Source organism: Erinaceus europaeus, chromosome 12, assembly GCF_950295315.1.
Source record: "Erinaceus europaeus chromosome 12, mEriEur2.1, whole genome shotgun sequence".
NCBI classification, from domain to species: Eukaryota; Metazoa; Chordata; class Mammalia; order Eulipotyphla; family Erinaceidae; genus Erinaceus; species Erinaceus europaeus.
Genome location: NC_080173.1, coordinates 56,956,813 through 56,979,977, shown reverse-complemented (window position 1 = coordinate 56,979,977; position 23,165 = coordinate 56,956,813). Strand labels below are relative to the sequence as shown.

Sequence of the window (23,165 nt, the reverse complement as noted above, 5' to 3'; positions counted from 1 at the left end):
TTGTCATGAGACACATGGTTTTTTGAGTGGAGCTAACTGGATTGATATCTGTGGCACCAGGTTCATTACTTCCAGGCTTCCCAGATAACTGAAAACCCACTCACTTTCCCCCCCTCCTGACAATTCCTCTGTTTGAAACACATGCCTGGATTACCCAGGACCCACTGAAACTGTTCTACTGGAAAGTGGCTTGGTTAGCTGTCGGGAGGTACTTTGTAAGGGTAAACACTGCTTATTGAGTTGTGTAGAAATGGAATTGTCTACAGAATACACAGCAGGATTCTTTACCCTCAGGTTCTATTTGTTTTGTTGTCAGGTGGAAAATAATAAAAGGAAGCAAGACTATAACTCCAACTAGTTATCCCACTTATTATACCTGCTAAAGGATGACAGGGAGGTTTCTGTGGACTTTGTTATAAAATGCTACATTCTGTAATATTCTCAGAAAGGCAAACTGCATGGCAAAAGCTTCTGTGCAGCAAGTGTCTAGCATGGGATGCTCTCAATTTGAAATTTGGTGAAAATGAAGAGTTAATTCCCTGCCCCCACCACCCTCCGAAAATTATTACAGGTTTTCAGTGTGAGAATAAGAAGTAGGGGGCATGTCTCCCCCATATTTATTCTAAATTTCCTTATGATCATACCACGCAGCATCTGTGAGGAGTTTTATATTTCAACTCCAAATTGACATACAAGTTGTCTTCTCCCCTTGCTGAGCAGAAATGGGTCACCAGTTCCTGCCAAGTGCCAGGGCATTCACCCCTTTTCAGCTGGAACTCTGGTCACCAGTGGTTCTCCTTTCAGGCAATTTCCCCTCCTTTCTGGACCAGTACATATTTCTAGAGCAGAGGGCTTGTGTATGCCTCCTGTGCCTACTCTTCCACAGTCTCTGTGGATGGTTGTTCCAGAAACTCATTCTTTACTTTCTGAGCTTTTCTTTGCTTCAGTGGCCGCTGACTTTATATGAACAACTCCAAAATCTCTACAAGTAATTCCAGTGTCTTCTCATTTTTGTGAATCTTTGAATATCTCTATCTCCCCATTTCTTTTTTTTTTTTTCCTCCAGGGTTATTGCTGGGCTCGGTGCTTGCACCATGAATCCACCACTCCTGGAGGCCATCTTTCCCCCTTTTTGTTGCCCTTGTTGTTGTAGCCTTGTTGTGGTCATTATTATTGCCATTGTTGATGTTGTTCGTTGTTGGATAGGACAGAGAGAAATGGAGAGAGGAGGGGAAGACAGAGAGGGGGAGATAAAGATAGACACCTGCAGACCTGCTTTACCGCCTGTGAAGCGACTCCCATTGCGGGTGGGGAGCCGGGGGCTCGAACCGTATCTCCCCATTTCTTGAGCGCTGGAGCTTCACAAGCTGTATCTAGTATCAATTATGAAGTGCTATATTTTATTTATGGCTGATTATTTTCTGCAAGACAATTTTTCCTTTGTGCTTCCCCTCCAGAATGTGTGCGCATGCACATGTGCGTGCGTGCACACACACACATTTATTAATTTATTCTTTCAAATTTTTATCTTTATTTGCTTGTTGGATAGAGACAGCCAGAAATTGAGAGGGAAGTGGGTGATGGGGGACACAGTGACACCTGCACCCCTGCTTCACCACTTGTGAAGCTCTCCCCATGCAGATGGGAACCAGGGGCTTGACCTCGGTTCTTGCGCATTGTAACGTATGTGCTCAACCAGGTGCGCCACCACCTGGATCCTATATTGCCGGGATAGCCTGAGGGTGCTTCTTCCTGAGCAAGTGATCTCTGGGTTGGAGAGAACTCAACTGGAGCTGATCTAGGCTGCTGCGTGGGAGAGGGATCAGGAACTCATGCCGCACTAACTTCGCAGGAGATACACTCTGGAACTCTCAGAGCCGGAAAGCAATTTCCAAGTGTCTTTAATCAGAAGAGCAGCTGTATTTATACTCTCCAAGTAGGGTGAAAACAGGATGTGACATAGAAAGGGTGGAGCAAAAAGGGAGTGGTGGAAAATCAGGGTGTGACAAGGAGAGGGGGCGGAGCAAGCAAGAATTCTACCACTGAACCACCAATGCCCTGGAGGGAGGGTGGTGCTTTATGTAAATGTAAAAGTGATTTATGTAAATAGACTGCAGCTTTGAGTGGGATCAAAACAATCCCATACAGGCATACCGGTGCTTAAGCAGGATTAGAGACAGAAGGGGGGGGTGAGGGGGGAGGGGAGCTGGCATACTACCCAACACTATATCTTTATTTTTAAATTTTTTAAAATAAACTTTTCTTCCAAACTTGGCATTTTTCTTAGGTGCCTGTTTGACTCTTAACATTCTTGGCTGCCAGTTTTCCCTCCCATCATCAAAGTTCTTTATCCCCATTCCTTCCATTAGAAGCTACTGTAGTTCTCCCAAGGTTTCAGATATGGGTCAACTGTTATTTCTAAAGCTATCTATCTATATTTGTATATATTTTCCCATTTTTTCTATGGTCCTATCTTCTCTTCCTTTCCAAGTCACACCTACACCCATTACTGTTTCTGAATGTCCTTCCTTTTTTTCCTTTTCCCTCTCTGGGTTCAGAGCACTCTGGACCTCTTCCACCTATCATTTCTCCCCTGCTAGGTGTATGGACCAAAATACTATTTGGGGTGCAGAAGGTGGGAGATCTGGATTCTGTAATTACTTCTCTGCTGGACATGGGCTTTGTCAGGTCACTCCATATAGGGGCTGTTTTTCAATGAAAATCCAGTGGTTAGGATCTACAGTAATATACTTGACCTCATTATGCTTTATGCCCTTTAGTGGTTTCTGCTAATCATTGTATCTTAGATACTGACAGGAGCAAATGGTTTTGATCTATTTTGACTAAGGGTGCAGATAACTTAAATGTTAAAAAAAACTATGTGTACAAATATATTTTAGAGATCCTTGAATAATTTAAGCCTCATGTCAAAATTTGACCATCTTAACATCTGAAATATTAAATACTTAAGCAAAAGAAATGATTTACACTCATAGCTATGATGTAGGCAATTAGAGGACTTGAGATATTAAATCTTTGCCCCCTGACATGTTAAATTAATAGTGATTTATGAGATTATGAATTAATAGAATTATAATTACATACATATTCCATCACCAAAGGTCTGTGCCCCCCATTCCCACTCCACTAGATGACCTTTGTAGTTTTCCAGTCTTGGATATGAGTTGACTTTTTGTTTGTATGTTTCTGTCAAGTTGCCGGTTTCAGTTCTCTAAATATTTCGTATGCATGAAACAGTTCTGTAGCTGTTCTTTATGTTCTTACTTCTATAAGCATAATTTTCTCCACTTTCATCCATTTTATCTCAAAGGACACAATAACATCTTTTTATTGCTGACTAGTACTCCATTGAGTATACGTCCCATAATTTCTTTATCCAGTCATCTGTTGAAGGGTATTTTGGATGCTTCCATATTTTGACTATTGTGAATGACCTTGAATTTGTTTTTCATGGGAAAATATTACCAACTTTAGTCAGAAGAAATCACACCTTCCTTTGTCATGTATAACAGTTTTGTAATATCTACTTTGTAATTTTAGTCATGCATTTTGTATTACTACTGCTTTTATTTCCTATCTTAAAAAGTTTACTTACGTATTTTGTGAGAGAGATTAAGAGCAGTGCTCAGTTAGTAGTATCAGGGATTCAACCTGCAACCAGTGGAACCTCAAGCATGCAAGTTCTATGCGCTAATAGGCCAAGATTTCACCCAGATACATTTCCATGAAGATACTCATCTTGAGACCCTCTAATATTATGATCTAATGAAAACTGATTACTTTTTAAGCTTACTGCTGAGCTGTAATGCTGTATTTTTTGTTTGTTTGTTTCTTTATCTTCCTGCTATTTCTACTCTTTTTCAGTGTTGTGATATACTTTTCAGTTCACATAGCAATTTTCGGAACTCAGCATCCAAGTCTTACTTTTTTATTTTTATTGATTTTTGATTTTTTAACAGAAAGGGTATATGTGTAATCAATTTTCTGGGTCCTCAGATGTCCTATAAAAGGTCTTTCTTTTGTCCTTACACTTGAATGATAGTCTGTTGGTAATAGAATTCTAGTTTCAAATTACCTTCTTTCAGATTTTTCTAGGTATTACTCTTTTGTCAATTTGCAAACAAGTCCAAGATGAGAATGCTGATGCCTTTGTAGATAAATGTCTCCCTCCAGTCCAGGCTTCTATTAGCTTTTAAGACATTATCTTTATGCTTGAAGTTCAGAAATGTCACTGGATATAGCTAAATGTTTATGTCTTTTTTTCTGTTCATTAGTTGTAGTGTGCTGAAATCTAGTCTCCAGTAGGAAAAATATATTTTATTTTTCTGATTTATTCACTGATCTGTGACTACTAAGAACTAACTATGCCTGACAAAAATGTAACAACTCATTGAATCTTCTTGACTAACTGCACTAATTTTCAAGTCACATCTTACTTTGGGAAAGTTTTCTTCTATTATTTCTTTTTTTTTAAATTTTTTAAAAATATTTATTTTATTTATTTATTCCCTTTTGTTGCCCTTGTTGTTTTATTGTTGTAGTTATTATTGTTGTTGTCGTTGTTGGATAGGACAGAGAGAAATGGAGAGAGGAGGGGAAGACAGAGAGGAGGAAAGATAGACACCTGCAGACCTGCTTCACCGCCTGTGAAGCGACTCCCCTGCAGGTGGGAAGCCAGGGTTCGAACCGGGATCCTTATGCTGGTCCTTGTGCTTTGTGCCACCTTGCGCTTAACCCGCTGCGCTACAGCCCGACTCCCTTCTTCTATTATTTCTTTGGCCATATTCTCCCACCTTCTCTTTCTGTTTGTAAAGGTAAGAAATGGACTTATACTCTAATCCTTTCCTTTTATGGTTTTCATATCTCTATTCTGATAATTTTCATGTTTTGATATTATTTAAAACTTTCCCTCTATTTACCTGTGACATTTAAACGTTGGTCTCTATTAATGTCTATTTTTTTGTACGTAAGGTTCATTAAATTTGTGAATTAGAATATAAAAATATATTTATTTATTATTGGATAGAAACAGATAAATTGAGAAGGGAGGAGGAGACAGGGAGAGAGACAGAGAGATACCAACAACCCTGCTTCATCACTTGTGACACTTTCCCCCTGCAGGTGGGAACCAGGGACTTGAACCCAAGTCTTTGCATACTGTATTGTGTGTGTTTAACCAGATGTGCTACCACCTGCCCCCTAGAAATATTTACTTTCTAAAAATACATTTTAATAAATTTACTCTTATGGGTATCTTTTGATTTTATAAATACATCTTTCTGAATCCCCATAAGGATACTAATTATGTGTCTATATTTTTTAAATTAATTTTTTTTATAAAAAGGAAACATTGACAAAACCATAGGATAAGAGGGGTACAACTCCACACTATTCCCACCACCAGAATGCTGTATCCCATCTCTTTCCATGATAGCCTTCCTATTCTTTAACCCTCTGGGAGTATGGATTCAAGGTCACTGTGGGATGCAGAAGGTGGAAGGTCTGGCTTCTGTAATTGCTTCCCTGCTAAACATGGGCATTGACAGGTCGATCCATACTCCCAGCCTGCCTCTCTCTTTCCCTAGTAGGGTGGGGCTCTGATGAAGTGGAGCTCCAGGACACATTGGTGGAGTTGTCTGTCCAGGGAAGTCTGGTTGGCATCATGCAAGTATCTGGAACCTGGTGGTTGAAAAGAGAGTTAACATACAAATCCAAACAAATTATTGAACAATCATGGACCTAAAGGCTGGGATAGTGCAGATGAAGAGTTGGGGGGGTCCTCCATTTTGTAGATAGCTAATAGGCATATTTTAGTTATATTCCAAAGGGCCTGTGGCTATACTGGATTATGGTGTCCATACTCCCTTTGGAGGATGGAACATTCTCTACCATTGTTCATCCAAGTTGAGGTCAAGGTCCTATGGGGGGCCCACAAAGCGGTCTATTTTGTTGTTCCTGATAGAGATGACTGGTAACCATGGAAAAAGGGTTTTATTTGAGGTCTAGGCCCATCATGTCTGTTTGGGAATCTCAGGTCTCTCTGTATAGGGCCCTAGCTGATGGGGTGGCATGATAGTGACTGAAGAGTCATCATTAAAGTATGCCAGTCTTTTGCCCTTATTCAGCTTTTTCAGTCCTTGCTTTGATAGGGTTAGCTTGGAGTGAGTGAGAAAACTGTCATAGGATGTAGGTGAGAATGGTATGTAAGTCTAATTAGATACTATTTCCTTTAGGAACTTTATACTGACTCACTGCAGACTATTGTGTGCTTTTGCTTTAAGGTATATATTTTGCCCTAATTTATGGATACATGTGAACATATGCTCTATCTCACAGGACCTGGTCTATGTCTAGGTTTTGGGACTTTGTTAGGAAGTGAACTACCTGGAATGGAACTAGAGAATCCTATGAAAGGAAAGTCTCACCAGAGTAATGAGGGTGAAGGGTTGACATTCCATGCCTGACATCTCTGTGGTGTCTTTGTGATACTCCCCTATCATTTACAGTCCTCTTTATTTATTTGGAATCTAACTAAGGGTTTGTCAAAATTTTTTTAAAGAACCAACATTTAGCTTTGTTGACCTTTTTTAATAATTCTTCTTATTTTTGATGTTATTTACTTCTGCCATAATTTTAATTACTTCAGTCTTCTGGTTGCATTAGGGTTCCTTTGCTCCTTTTCCTCTAAGTCTTTTGGGTCTGCAGTGAAGCTGTTTAGTTTTACTTTCCCTCATTCCCTAATGTGTGTTTTTATGGCTATGTATTTCCATTAAGTACTGCTTTAGCTGTGTCCCAAAAGTTTTGATAGCTCATGTCTTCATTTACATTTGATTCTAGGAACATTTGAGTTTTTTTCTTGAGTTCCTGTTTGACCCAGGAAAGTAGTGTGTTGTTGAGTTTTCATATTTTGGGAATTTTCTAATTTTTCTGTTTATTGTTAAGTGTTAGTTTAATTCCACTGTGGTCTGAGAAGATTCTTTGTATGATTTCAATGCTCTTGAACTTATTGATACTGTCTCTTTGTCCTAACATATGATCTATACTTGAGAATGTTCCATATGGATTGAAAAGAATGCGTATTCCACTTTCTTGTGTTGTACAACTCTGAAAATGTTCAGAAGATCTAGTCTATCTATCTTTTCAATTAATTCTCTTGTTTCTTTATTGATTTTCTGTCTAGTTGATTTGTCTAAGTGTAACAGTGAGGTATTGAAATCTCTTAATATTACTGTGCAACTATTGATGCATTTTGTAGCTCTTTCAGTAGGTGTTTGACATATTTATATGGGCCCTCATTGAGTGAGTATATATGAATAACTGTGAAATCCTTTTGGTTGGCTGATCCTCTGAACATTATATAATATCCATGCCTATCTTTTATTAATTTACTTATGTTAAAGTCTGTGTCAGAGATTAGAATAGCTTTTACTGCCTTTTTTAAATGGTCCATTAGCTTATATGATAGATTAACATCCTTTCATTTTGAGTCTGTGTCTTGTTGAGTTAGGTGGGACTCCTGCAGATGGCATATAGTTGGGCTGTGTTTTCTGATCCATCTTCCTACTCTGTGCCTTTTAATGAGTGAATTTAGGCCTTTGACATGTATCAATAATATGAATTTAAGGTATTTCTTTTTATTTTAAGAATAGATATATTCTTTTAAAATTTTTTTATATTTATTTATTTTCCCTTTTGCTGCTCTTGTTGTTTATCGTTATTGTTATTGCTGTCATTGTTGTTGGAAATTACAGAGAGAAATGGAGAGAGGAGGGGAAGATAGAGAGGGGGAGAGAAAGAGGGACACCTGCAGACCTGCTTTACCGCCTGTGAAGCGACTCCCCTGTAGGTAGGGAGCCGGGGGCTCGAACCTGGATCTTACACCGGTCCTTGCACTTTGTGCCACCTGCGCTTAATAGAATTTAAGGTATTTCTTTTTTTTATATTTATTTAACTTATTTATTCCCTTTTGTTGCCCTTGTTGTTTTATTGTTGTAGTTATTATTGTTGTTGGATAGGACAGAGAGAAATGGAGAGAGGGAGGGGAAGACAGAGAGGAGGAGAGAAAGATAGACACCTGCAGACCTGCTTCACCGCCTGTGAAGCGACTCCCTTGCAGGTGGGGAGCCGGGGTTCGAACCGGGATCCTTACGCCAGTCCCTGTGCTTTGCGCCACCTGCGCTTAGCCCGCTGTACTACAGCCCGACTCCCAGAATTTAAGGTATTTCTATGCCATTATTAAGTAATTTCCCCAAGCTACATTTTTCTAGCCTTAGAAGGTGGATCAGTGATTGCTTGTTTAATTAGGAAAAGGGCTAAAGGACTGAAGCAAAAACAGGAGTCTTTTAAGCTTCTAGTACCTTCATTACTGTTACCATAAAGTGGCCCTTTTGAGAGGCTTGGCAGGATAGCTCACCTGTTTTGTTGTGTGCACATCGTGGCCTGAAAATAGTGAAACCCTGCTGAAATAAAAATCATCACCACCATCATGACTCACCTGTGAAGAGAGTCAGAAAACAAGATTACATTGCTAGTAAATCACAGAGCCAAAACTCCAACCCAGACAGTTTGGCTATAGATGTCATATTAACCAGTATTTTGTTATGGTGCTTAACTGTGTTATGTGACCTCACCTGGGTTCAGCAGGATCTAGTCATCAGTGAAATGGGGAGGTAAAAGATGAAAGTATAACTACTCTTATTGGTCTTTATATCCTTGATCCTCTTCTTCTTCTAGCGTTTGCCCTTGATCCTCTCTTACCACTTAAATCAATCTATTACCACCAGTCTTACATATTTCAACTCCAAAATAATTCTTGTGCCTGTCATTTGATTGTGTTTCTCTTTCTACCATCTGAATTTCAGATTTTAAGAATTATTGTGAAATCCTCATAATTTTCCCCCTGCTTAACTCATTTCCCCCCACTAGAACCAGTTTCATTAAAACACAACTATAATCTGTAATCTAGATCATAAAGTATCAGCCAGCTCATTTTCATGGAGAGTATTATCTATATTCCTCTCTTGATTTCCAAAGCTCCCTGGAATCTGGCTCCAAGTTCTAAGCTTACCAGTGACAGTTATCCAACGAATAGCGCTGCTGGACCAATGAACTATTCCCTGAACATGTCCTCAACATTCTTAGCACAGCAACTTTGTTATGCTTCTTGCATATTTAGAATCTCTACCATGCTGCAGTCATTTTTATCTCTACCAATTAGTATCTGATCCAATCCACACAACTCACTACTAGGGTCTATTGTTTGGTTCCTTGATTTTCAGCTGGAATTAATCAAATTATTTTCTAAACTTAAATTTTACAACCTAAACTTTATAGGAACTTGTGTATCCAGATTGTCCTGTCCTTAGAGAGAAATTTGACTATATTTTTCTATCTCATCGAATGCCTGTATTTGCTTGGCTAACAGTTGGTGTTTGCTTAAACTGTTTATGTGCTTCATAACGAGAATTAGGCTTTCAGTTTCTTCTTCCTGAGTGATTAGTAGCTGCAGAGTACTACCCCCTTGTCTTGCTTTCCAGTAGAGTCTGTTTTCAAATCATGAAATAATTTATTATGTGTTTTTTAAACATATACTTGAAAGGAGGAAACTAAGTGTATGAACCCCAGTTAATTTTTCACAGATGGAATGGGTTTTGGACAAGACATTTTCCTCTCCCTGTAACTCTCAACAAATGTCTTTTTAGAAACTTCAGGAAAAGAAACATTTAAAACACGGGCTAATGGAAGGATATTTGTTTATAGATGGAACAACATCCTGAAAAACTTGTATGTTTTCATCTAAAAGCAAGTGAATTTTTCTCAGATGTTTATTTCACTGTTACATTTTTTTTTTACTCTAAATGATATTGCTAACTGGTGTTTGGAAACTTCTTTTACCGTACTTATGGGCTAGATATTTGAGTGGGAGTTGAATGAGAAAATAAACGTAGTGTATTCAATTTTAACCTTATAGTTTTAGTAATAAAAGAAATATATTAAATCTAATATACAGTATGATTCATTTTTCCTATATTTTCTCATAACTATATTAGAAAAGTCTTGGGAGGGAAAAATATTAAGATACAAAAAAATTTACCTTTGGATTGTAGAATTATTTTCTCTCCTTTTTCTTCTACATTTTAAAATGTTTAATTAGCAAATATTACTTATTTATTAAGGCTACATTAAAATTCAACTTATATTCTAATGGAAGAATGTGAGGAGGCAGGTGATCTTGATAGATTTTATTGATCGTAAGTGAAATTTAGGGCTTATACAAGCCTTAGTCTGTTATTTAAAATAAACTTCATTGGAGTATAGTTTACAGAAAGAATGTCTACTTTGAAATTTATGGTCTGGGGAGATAAGCATACTGGTTATGATAAAGACTTTCATGCCTGAGACTCAGAGGTCCCAGGTGCAGTCTCAAGTACCACCATAAGCCACAGCTGAGTGGTGCACTGGTCTTTCTGTCTCTTTCTCTATTTCTCTGATTAAAACAAAATCAATAAACTATTTATTAGAAAGAATTATATCATTTAGCTTTAATCAATGTATACAATCCTATAATAGACACAATAACCATTACCACTAAAATTTCTGTCACTGTGGGACTTACGTCTTGAAAAATGCCTTTGAAGCAAACATCCTGGAGTATTCTGCCAGTATATATATTTTTAGCAATTCAATAATGATTAACAAGACCACAGGATAAGAGGAGTACAGTTCCACACAATTCCTACCACCAGAGTTCCATATCCCATCCCCATCCATTGGAAGCTTTCCTATTCGTTATCCCCCTCAAAATATGGACTAAAGCTCTCTATGGGGTACAGAAGGTGGAAGTTCTGACTTCTGTAATTGCTTCTTTGCTGGAAGAAGCAAAGTTGGCAAGTTGGTCCATACTCCCACCTTCTTTCTGTCTTTCCCTAGTGGGGCCTGGCTCCGGAAAGGTGGCATTCCAGGACACATTTATGAGGTCGATTGTCCAGGTAATTCAGGTTGGCATCATGGTAGCATTTGTAACTTGGCGGCTGAAAAGCATTAAGATATAAAGCAGGGAGCCGGGCGATGGCTCAGTGGGTTAAGCTCACATGGCACGAAGCACAGGGACCAGACTGGCCTAAGGATTCTGGTGGGAGCCCCTGGCTCCCCACTTGCAGAGGGTCCCTTCACAGGCAGCGAAGCTGGTCTGTAGGGCAACAAAGGGGGGAAAAATAGCCTCCAGGACCAATGGATTCATGGTGCAGGCATCTTGCTCCTGCGATAACCCTGAAGGCCTATATATATATATATCAGGACAAATTGTTTAATAATCAGGAACCTAAAGGTAAGAATAGAGCAGATGGGATTTGAGGTCTTCATGTTGGAAAGATCTAGGAAATCTATTTTAGGTATATTCCAAGGGGGCCCATAATTTTACTTAATTTTTGCCTAAGTCTACCAGCTAACTTGCAGGTAGGCTAAAGGTATTATCTGGGGATTGTGTCAGCTTTGGATATAGGACTAGAAAGCTGGGTCAGGAAAGAGGGTAGCTCCCAAATATGGGAAAAGTATATAAATACCACTAACTATATACCTCATACATCTGATCTGGGGCCCATATTCAGCATAGGAGCCTGTGTAATATCTGCATTCTAGTCTAGCATCTAAGTTGATCAACTTGGAGTTGACTTTTATAATATGTGGTAGTCATTTTTCATCCTTATGCGTGTCTTAATTCAATTTTCTCAGCATGACCTCATTTTTTTTAGCTCAGTTTTTTCTCTTCTTTCTAATTTTTTAAGGGAATAAGCTAAATATATTGATTTTATCCTTTAAAAAATGTTAACTTTGGAGCTGGCAGAATATCTTACTTGGATAGTCAGTGTTCTGTCACATGTATGAGGTAAGTTGAAGTCAAGAACCAATCACAATGGAAGATGCTTTCATGCTGTAGTCTCTTTCAATATCTCTGTCTCTGTTTCTCGATCTTAAAAAGTCACACTGGGGGGTCGGGCGGTGGCGCAGTGGGTTAAGCGCATGTGGCGCAAAGCGCAGGGACCAGCGTAAGGATCTCGGTTCGAGCCCCCGGCTCCCCACCTGCAGGGGAGTCGCTTCACAGGCGGCGAAGCAGGTCTGCAGGTGTCTATCTTTCTCTCCCCTTCTCTGTCTTCCCCTCCTCTCTCCATTTCTCTCTGTCCTATCCAACAACGAATTGCGTCAACAAGGGCAATGATAATAACCACAGCGAAGCTACAACAAGGGCAACAAAAGGGGGAAAAAAATGGCCTCCAGGAGCGGTGGATTCATGGTGCAGGCACCGAGCCCAGCAATAACCCTGGAGGAGGAAAAAAAAAAAAAAAACATTTAAAAAGTCACACTGGAGTGGTGAATGTTTGATGATGAACAAAAAATAAAATAAAAATGATAACTTTATGCTTTAAATTTCTTTCCTTAGTGGCATCCCATAAATTTTACGTTACGTATTTTTCACTGACCCAAACCATTTCCTGATTTTCTGTGATTCTTTTATTCATTGATCCATCAGTTACTAAAAAGCATGCAGATTAATTTCCTAGCATTTGAGAATTTAAGTTCAAGCATGTTAATTGATATCTAGTTCATTTCCAGTATGGTGAGAAATAATATTTTGTTAATTTTCAAATTTCTTAAGTTTATTAAGACTTGCTTTATTTCTCAGTTTTATCTTTTGGAAAAATGTTTCACATACAGTTAAAATAAATATATAGTCTGACATTTTTGGTAGGTTGTTTTAAAATGGTATTTTGTTGCCATTCACTGAAGTTGCTCAAGTCTTCAGTGTTTCAACTAGCTTTCTCATTAATTATTATGTCAATTATTGAAAAAGTGTTGAGATATCAAATTATAATTGAGAACTTGTGGATACTTTTTCAGTTCTATATATATATTTTTTTCATTTTATTGGGAGATTAATGTTTAACACTATAGTTGTTGACACCTGTGCACAGTTTCTCATGGAGATTTCTCAGAATGCTAGAAATGGATCTATCCTATGGCCAGCAATTACTCTCTAAGGGACATATCCAAAAGAAGCAAATCTATCTATTCAAAGAGATCTGTGTACACCTATATTAATAGTAGCATAATTTGCATAAGCCCAACCTTGGAAGCAACTCAGGTGTCCAACATTTGTTATATAATTTTATACTCTGAGTATTTTGAAACTCTTTTACTATTTTATGAAAATTATACAACAGTATACATCCATTTCTTTTCTCCTGGGCTTTATACTATTGATGAATTATGTTTTATTTCTGCGTATGTTATAGACTATACTATATATGCTTAATTTTTTGCCTTAGACAGTTATCTAATAAAAAGATTAAAATGAGAAAAATTCTTTCATATTTACCCATTTTTCTTTTTTACTTTTGATGTCATTTATTCCTTTGTGTAGTTTTAAATTTTCATCTGCTGTCATTTTCTCTGATTGAAGAATTTCTTATAATATTTATTTTGGTTCAGATCTTCTGAGTGAGAATTTTCATATTTTGTTTTCCTGAAAAGTACTTTACACAACCTTTGCTTATGAAATATATTTCACAGGGGCTGGGCAGTGTTGTTAATCACACATTGTGCTAAGTGCAAGGACCCACGCAAAGACCCAGGTTTGAACCTCTGGCACTTCACCTGCAAGGGGGACATTTCACAAGCAGCCCAGCAGGTCTACAGGTGTCTATCTTTCTCTATTCCTCTCTCTGTCTTCCTCCTCTCTCAATTTCTCTTTGTCCTATCAATAAAACGTAAAAAAAAAGGTCACCAGGAGCAGTAGATTTGTGGTGGTACAGGCACTGAGCCCCAATGATAACCCTGGAATGGAAGAGTGTGTGTGTGTGTGTATGTGTGTGTGTGTGTGTGTATCACAAGGCAACAAATTTGAGGCTTACATATTTGTATGTTTTATTTTCCTTTTAGTATTTGATACTGCTCCTATGATTTTGGTTTGTATATATATATTTTTTAATTTATATATATATTTTTTAAATATTTATTTTATTTATTTATTCCCTTTTGTTGCCCTTGTTGTTTTATTGTTGTAGTTATTATTGTTGCTGTCATTGTTGGATAGGACAGAGAGAAATGGAGAGAGGAGGGGAAGACAGAGAAGAGGAGAGAAAGATAGACACCTGCAGACCTGCTTCAGCTCCTGTGAAGCGACTCCCCTGCAGGTGGGGAGCCGGGGTTCGAACCGGGATCCTTATGCCGGTCCTTGTGCTTTGTGCCACCTGCGCTTAACCCGCTGCGCTACAGCCCGACTCCCTTTGGTTTGTATATTTTTAAATAACTTAACTGTTACTTTTATCTTTGTTTCTCAGTGTATATATTATATATACAGCATTTTCTCCTCTGGCCATTCTAAAGAATTTCCCTTGTACTATTCACTGGTCACAATCAATTTTATATTATTTTTTGTTTGTTTTTGCCACCAAGGTTATATACTGTGTCTGTCTGCATACTCTGCCCTTCACAGTAGCCATCCCTCTCTGTCTGTCTGTCTATCTATATATCATCTTTTGCTACAATACTGTTAAAACCAGGGATTTCTTAATGTTCAACTACTCCTGGTTCACTGAAATTTTGAGATTCATAGGTGTTTTATTAATTAATTTTGAAATTTATTTGGCTATTTAAATTAAAGAAATATATATGAAAAGGAAACACTGAGAGTGGACCCATGCCCCAAAGCAGTCATTTGTTGCAAACTTCGGGTCTGGAATGGGGACTGTCAGGGCTTGTAGCCATGTTCCTGTCTTTAGTTACCCTTGCCAAGTCAAAAGTCATTCTGGTGAGAATGGTAAGTGAAGCTGGGACAGGTTTCTCCTTCAACATGAAGAGGAGCTGACTGTGGGGAAAACTGACTCTGTTGTATTATGATCCATTTGTGAAACAAAAAGTCCTGTTTGTGGAACAGAGAAAAATATGCTCCCTCTAAACAATGAATTATTGAAAATGAATTTGATTTATAAATGAGAAGACCAAAGGCAGGATACTGATTGAGAAATTCTGCAGCTTGTCATAAAAGAAGAGAAAATGGTACAGAATCACTGCCTCCCGAGATTTGAAGGCCATTGTGAAGGAAAACAATACAGTGAAAGAAATTCTTTGTGTTGGGACATATATCACTGTATCACATCTATTTATCTTTCTGGATATTTTTTTTTAAAAAATTTTATTATATATACTTATTCCCTTTTGTTGCCCTTGTTGTTTTATTGTTGTAATTATTAGTGTTGTTGCACCACCAGAACTCTGTATCCCATTCCTTTCCCTGATAGCTTTCCTATTCTTTATCCCTCTTAGAGTAGGGACCCAGAGTCATTATGGGGTGCAGAAGGTGGAAGGTCTGGCTTCTATAATTGCTTCCCTGCTGAAGATGGGCTTGGCAGATTGATCCGTACTCCCAACCTGTCTCTCTCTTTTCCTAGAGGGGCAGGGCTTTGGGGAAGTGGGGCTCCAGGACACATTGATGGGGTTGTCTGCCCAGGAAAATCTGGTTGCATCATGCTAGCATCTGGAACCTGGTGGCTGAAAAAAGAGTTAACATATAAAGCCAAACAAATTGTTGACTATTCATGAACCTAAAGGCTGGAATAGTGCAGATGAAGAGTTGAGGTCTCCGTTTTGTAGATAGTTAGTAGGTCTATTTTAGTTATATTCCAAAGGGCCCATGTTTAGTTGGGCTTTTTTTTTTTTTTCTTTTTCTTTCCTGAGCCTGACATCTGATATGCAGGTGGATCCAAGATATTGTCTGGGGAGTTGATGTCATGGCTGGAAAAAGCTAGAAAGCTGGATCAGGAAAGAGAGTAGCTCCCAAATATGGGAAAGGTGTATAAATATCATTGACTATTGCTTCACTACTTATGAAGCTTCCTCCCTGCAAACACTTACTGGAGACTTGAACCCAATTCCTTGCTCATGAGCATAAATGTGTGCTCAACTGGGTACTGTACCACCAAGTGTTTTTTTTCAAATATTTCAGTTTGCAAATGACTTCACAGTTTTTGTTTCATCTTTTGGTTCTATATATGTCATTCAGAAGAGAGATTTTAAAATTTATTATTATTATACGATTGCTACCATGTATCCACATTATTATTCATGTTGATGTATTAAAAGTCATTGCCACACCCAAATTCTTCAGGCTATTATTCTTTCTTTTAGGTCTGTAGCTTAGATTTACCTTGTTGAGTTCAAGGAAGTTTAGCCTAAATTATAAAATTTGCATCTACATTTATTTAATTAAATATGTTGCGCCAAAAAAAAAGTAGACCACACACCTTACCATTACAAGGGCCAGGCCATGAGCCCTCACCACATGGCAATATTGTCCTAGTGACAACTTCATGAACTGTTGAACATAGTCTTTGCTGTTTCTCTTGCATCTCTCCCTAGTCACTCTGTCTCTCCCTCTCCCACTCTGATTATCTAATATTCAGAGGGGGTAAAAACAGAATCCATTGGAAGTAGTAGGATCAAAAAAGCCCAGAAACCCAGGAGGCAAAAACAAACAAATAAATGGAATGGAATGCTTTGAGGAATTCTTGCTTTGACAGTTATCCATTCACACTCTGCTTACACATCTATGTCCATCATCTCTGGTAGGCCCTGTTCTAATATGAATGTTAGATCATTTGGAAACCTTTGTATACTATTCAGTCAAACTTCTTTCTATTATCTTCTTTGTCTTCCTGAATACATAGAAGGTACTATATTATGTAATTGATGCTCAATAAGAGGTCTCCTTTAAGTCTTTTTTTTTTTTAACCTGTACTAAAATCCTCTGGATTCTTGTAGAGAGCATGGCTTTGAGACCCTTTTACCATTCTAGTCATTATTCTTTGGAAAAAGACCAATGCATTATCTTTACACTTAAAACAAGTGATTGCCAGAGATACTCTGATTTAAATATAGAGCTGATAGGTCAATTATTTCCTATGGCAAGGAAACTAGACTTCTATTAATGTGGCTTAAAATGGTATTGACATTTTTCAAAAGTGAAGAGATTTAATTTATAACTCTGTCTGAAACCACAGGTAATTTAAGACATATTTCTTTCCTATCACACTGATATATTGTTAGCAAAAGTGATCAAATGAAGCCCATTGGTTCATTCATTTCCCTGAGCTAACAGTGGAGATTTGTAATAGTTTCAGATTTATTTATTTTATTATTGTTTAGATATCTATTTATTTTTACCAGAACACTGCTAAGCCCTAGCTTATGGCGGTGTGGGGGAACTGAACCAGGAACTTTGAAGTTTCAGGCATGAAAGTTTCTTTGCAGAACCATTATGCTATCTCCTGTACCCATATATATCACTTTTTAAAAATCAGCATAACTTTTATTCTCCAAATTAAAGCAGATGCCTACTGGTAAAGATCATAATTTCTCCCATGACATTGTTATAAGATACCAGCATACAAAAGATGCTAGAAATAATGCAAGTATATGTTTTGATCCACATTAACAGTAATGATATAGACTTGGCTTAATATTTAGAGAAGAGGAATACTCATCTTGTATTTTAATGCTGTAATAAAGATACTCAGAGAAAAAGAAGATGGCACGATAATGATAGTCATTCCTAGAATCATTTCAGGGGCTAGAACATAAATATTTCTCCATATTCTCAAGAACTAATTTAGAAAGAAGAGGACTGAGTAAACCACACCTTACATCTGAAATTAAATTTATTTCAGAAGAGTAAATAATCATAAAATTCAAGAATTGGGAAAGACTTTATAAATCATTTGACTAATTTTACAGGTAAACAAACTGAGATTCAAGGAAGAGAAATCATTTCCACTTGGGTATATAGTAGGTTTGTGGCAGAAGAAACCTTTCCCACTCCCAGATGAAATTCTAAAATACTGTTTGGATTGTTTCTTGAATAAGATCAAATCTTTTAAATTAATTCTAGACAGAGCTCAGAAAAACACCCTGGGCTAAATTGTAATCACACCATTATGATTAAGACAAAAAAAAAAAAAAGGAAAGATAAGCAAAAAATGTTGTGAGAATTGTTTCAAAGTGTGTAGAGTAGTGAAAAAAAATCAGAGGGCTGAATTAATTATCCCTTAGGTATATATAGCTTATTTCAGTTTTTGAAATGCTTGCCAAGTGTGCTGACTTACTTGTTCCTCATCACAACTCTATGAGGTAAGCAGATAGGCAGTACAGACCTGAATTGTTTCTTGTGTAACAGCCCAAAGACTTAAAATGAATGGAGTGATATATGAATATGAGAACTCAGCAGTTAACTTGTAGTAGTGTGATCAAAGTCTAAATTAGTAAATCTTTCTTCTTTGGGGATGTTTCCACTGCACAATTACAATGATTAATTATAATACCACCTTTTAATTATAATTTTACCTATTCTTGCATCAGCAGTACTATTGCCTTTAACTAGATCATATGGGTGTTGCATTTTTCTTAATATCTTGTTTAATTTTTAATTTGGTATGCTCTGGTTCATGAAGGCAACACGACACTATACAGTGCCATAGTATTGTAGAATCAGACTCATTTCAATGTTGCCACCTATTAGTGGTGTGATTTGGACAACAAATTAGCAGCCTCTCCAAGTTTCTGTGCTCTCGTTCATGAAATGGGAATGATATCACCTACTTCAGAATACTCATGCAAGGATAAAATTACTGATGACAGTTGCATCTAGTCGTTACAGATTTCCCTTATTATCAGGAAGTAGAATTTTCTGTGAAATCATCCCTAAGTACAATAGTGTAAAGTTAAGAAGCAGTTACAGTGAGAGAAAAAAAAATGTGTGAAATTTTTCAGATCCCAAAATTGTTCTACTAAATCATACCCAATAACACATGCAACCAAAAAATAGTACTGATTTGTAGTATAAACCGGCATAGTTTGATACACATACAGCTAGTATAAAGTATTTCTTTATACTAAAGAGGAGGAGTTTGCGCTGCAAAACCAGTGTTGACCACTGTCTTCAGTGGTAGAAGTGTAAAAGTGAAAGTCCTCTCCAGATTTCTTTCAGGTAATATAGGCCATCTCCCAACTGTGATGGGGTTATGCCCAAATAAATCTACTGAAAGTCAGAAATGCTGAGTAGGAATTACAGTTAGAGTAATCAATGACCAAGTCATAGAGAGTTTGGAATACCACCATATCCCACCTTGGGAAGAAAGTGAAAATAATGTTTGTAAATCATCTTGAGGTTCTCAGGAGTAATGTTTTTGTTTATTTTTGGAGAAAAAATATTAGCTTTTCATTGATAGTTCTCTACCCTCTTTATCTTTTATAATTGTTTAATTAATTGATTTATTATTTATTAGAGACAGAAATTGAAGGGCTTGCTACTGGAACTAACACAGAGACACAGAGCAGTGGACTAGAATTTAAAGCCAGAACTTAATCTCCACACCTATGAACACCTAATTTTTGATAAGGAAGAGAGCACTATCAAGTGAAGAAAAACATCAGATGCAGAAAGGAGAGTTTATACAACAAATGATGTTTGGAAAGTTGGATTGAAACATGCAGAAAAATTAAACGGACCACCACATTTCAACATAGATAAAAATGTCAAATGAATCAAATAATTAGATATTAGGCCAGGAACCATCAAATACTTAGAGGAAAATGTAGGCAGAATTCTGTTCCATGTAAATTTTAGAAACATCTTTACTGATTCAAATCTAGTTACAAGGAAAACAAAAGCAAAACTAAACCAACAGAACTAACTACATCAAACTGAAAAGTTTATGCATGGCAAAAAGAATCACCATCATAACAGAGAAACCTCCTACAGAGTGGGAGAAAATCTTTATGTATAATATATGGGACAGAAAGTTGATAACCAAAAGTGCACAAAGAACTCATCTAATTCAAGGACAAGCAACCCTATTTAGAAATGAGGAGAAGACATGGAATCATCTCCAAAGGAGAGGTCTAAAGAAATCCAACAGGCATATGAAAAAAATGCTCAAATTCACTGATGTTCAGGGGAATACAAATAAAAGCAACCACTTTACAATTGTGAAGATGTCACACATTAGAAAATACAGCAACAAGAACTGCTGGAGCTGCTGTGTGGGGAAAGGGACTCTCCTACATTGCTGGTGGGAATGTAAATTGGTCCAACTGTAGTGGAAAAGAATCTGGAGATTTATCAGAACACTAGAAATGGATCTGCAAAGGGGGAACAAAAAGGTCTATAATCCAGTCCCAGCAACAAAAAAATAGATAATGCAGATAATGGAAAATGGAGGGGATGAGGGGGTAAAGGAAGAAACAGACAACTAACTAGTACAGTTAGTTGGATGATTTCCTAGGCCCCTCTCTACTTGAATAATTGCATTGTGTAAATATTGATTACATAAATACCATAGAACCACTGAAGTCTCCTTCATCTACTTGAGATATTAGTACACATCGGGACTACTAATACTAGGGCTCTGGCAAGGGCTTCTTTTACCTTTGGAAGGTAAGATAGCGAAGAGTGAAAATAGAATATAGTATTTATGTTGTCTGTTTTGAATATGTTAAATCAAAGATATTGTTCTCCAAACAATGTTAGCTAATTGTCAGAATTTCAGACCTCTAAGAATGATCCACATTCAGATTCTCCTTTTCTCATGTGTATTCATCTAAGTCAGTGGCATCAAGGAAGTCTCTAGGTTATTATACCTATTGCTGATCTACTAGGCTACTTCTCCAGTTGCATCATTCACCTCTATCCCAGATGTCTTGTTTTATTTTTCATTTAATATTTTATTGGATCAATTGTGCACAGTAAATACAGTTGCTGGTGCATGTGTAAAAATTCTTAGTTTTCTGCACAACACTCTCACCCCCAGCCTAGGTCTTCCTCCATCATCTTGTAACCTGGACCTGAAAGTCACCCCCCACCCCATGAGTCCTTTACTCTGGTGCAATACATCAAATGCAGTCCAAGTTCTACTTTGTGTTTCCCCTTTCTGTGTTTTTAAAAATATTTATTTATTTATTTATTTACTCCCTTTTGTTGCCCTTGTTGTTTTATTGTTGTAGTTGTTTTTGTTGTTGTTGGATAGGACATAGAGAAATGGAGAGAGGAGGAGAAAAAGATAGACACAAGCAGGCCTGTTTCACTGCTTGTGAAGCAACCCCCCTGCCGGTGGGGAGCTGGGGGCTTGAATGGGCATCTTTATGTAGGTCCCTGTGCTTAACCTGATCCCTCCAGTATGAGGTGAAGAAAGTGAATTCATTATTCTTAATAGCTGAGTAATACTGATATATATATATATATATATATATATATATATATATATATATATATATATATATATATATATATATCACAACTTTCTTAGCTACTCATCTGTTGTTGGAACCTAAATTGCTCCCAAGTTTTGGCTATTACAAACTGTGCTGCTGTAAACTTAGGTATACACAGATCTTTTTGGATGGGTGGGTTTGACTCCTTAGAATATATCCACAGGAGAGGAATTACCAGATCATATAGGGTAGGTCCATTTCTAGTCTTCTGAGAGTTCTTCAGACTGCTATCCACTGAGGTTGGATCAATTTATATTCCCACAAGCAGTGCAGGAGGGTTCCTTATGCTTGTCTGCAGTGTCGCCAACATCTGTTACTACTATCCTTGATGATATATGACATTCCCACAGGAGTGGTATCTCACGGTTGTCTTTATTTGCATTTCTTTGTTAGCTATCTTGTTTTCTACCTAACTGAGCTGTGCACTAGAGTAATTGTCTATATTTTAAGACATATTTATTTGTTTTAAACTCAGACTGAGGGAAAAAAAACCTGAGTCAAAGATTAAGAGGTTTAAACTCAATTTCTTTTCTTCTGGAGAGTCTGATAACTGGTGCTATTGTCAAAGATGACACAGGTCATTGGCACTGTGCCGTCTGACCTGATTGCCATCTGACCTGAGCTCTGGTTTCTACTGTGTCTTCCAACCCACTCCCTTATTTCTCCAGCTGTGCATGCAGGTACCCACCTGAGGCTGTAGATTTTTTCAGCTGTAGATTATGTGTCCAATAGCTGTTTGTTCTCTTGTTGTGTTCAATAATTGTTTCGGGGAAGCAGAGGTCTAATCACAGCTACTCCATAAACCACACCTCCTGGAAATCAAAACATATTTATTTGTATTCTAAGAGTATTTCAAACAGGAATCTACTTTGTCTTCTGAGCATCTCCAAGATGCCAATGCTGTTATTAACTGTATTTTACAGGTAAAGTATGAGTCTTGGATGGTAAAGGCATTTTCCCACAGAGACACAATGGCAAAATTTGGCAGCTAGGATTGGATTGATTCAGGCACTCTGGCTCACCACCACACTCAACTGCCAGTCCCTGTTTGGGTGCCCTTATGCTGGGCTAGCTTCGCGGGCAGGAGAGAGAGATGACCAGGGACTCATGGCTGAGTGGTAGGCAGTTCAGTCTTTATTCATGTGGAATGCAGCACAATCTAAGCTATTTCTAATCACAATCCTGTCCTTAAATATCCTGAGGTGGAAGTGTCAGGTCCGAAGAGGATGTACATAGGATAGGGGGTGGGGAGAAGGAAAAAGTGTGCAAAACAGTGAGGATTAAACCAATATCCTAGACACCAAGACACATCATAGTCACAATGAGAAAAGTAAGGATAAAGAAAGGATCCTAAAGGCTGCAGGAGAGAAACAAAAAGTCACATACAAGGGAAAACCCATAAGATTATCTGCAGACTTCTCCACTCAAACTCTAAAAGCCAGAAGAGAATGGCAAGATATCTATCGAGCCCTGAATGAAAAGTGTTTCAACCAAGGATAATATATCCTGCTAGACTTTCATTCAAACTAGATGGAGGGATCAAAACCTTCTCAGACAAACAACAGTTAAAGGAGGCAACCATCACCAAACCGGCCCTGAAAGAGGTTCTAAAAGACCTCTTATAAACAAGAATATCACTATAATACTGGCAATGTATCAGAGCAAACAAAACAATTTTTTTTGAACAATGGAACTAGAATACATTAAATCCATAATATCAATAAATGTCAATGGCTTAAACTCATCCATCAAAAGGCACAGAGTTGGGGGATGGATCAGAAAACATAACCCAACCATATGCTGCTTGCAAGAATCCCATCTGTCAC

At 37.6% G+C, this 23,165-nt stretch overlaps 1 protein-coding gene and 1 pseudogene across 2 annotated transcripts in view; both read left to right on the top strand.

Annotated features, from left to right (window-relative positions):
• Positions 1–23,165, top strand: part of CA10 (carbonic anhydrase 10) — a 690,501-nt gene that overhangs the window by 124,693 nt on the left and 542,643 nt on the right. The gene's annotated exons all lie outside the window — the stretch shown is intronic.
• Positions 14,783–15,128, top strand: LOC107522841 (large ribosomal subunit protein bL33m-like; annotated as a pseudogene).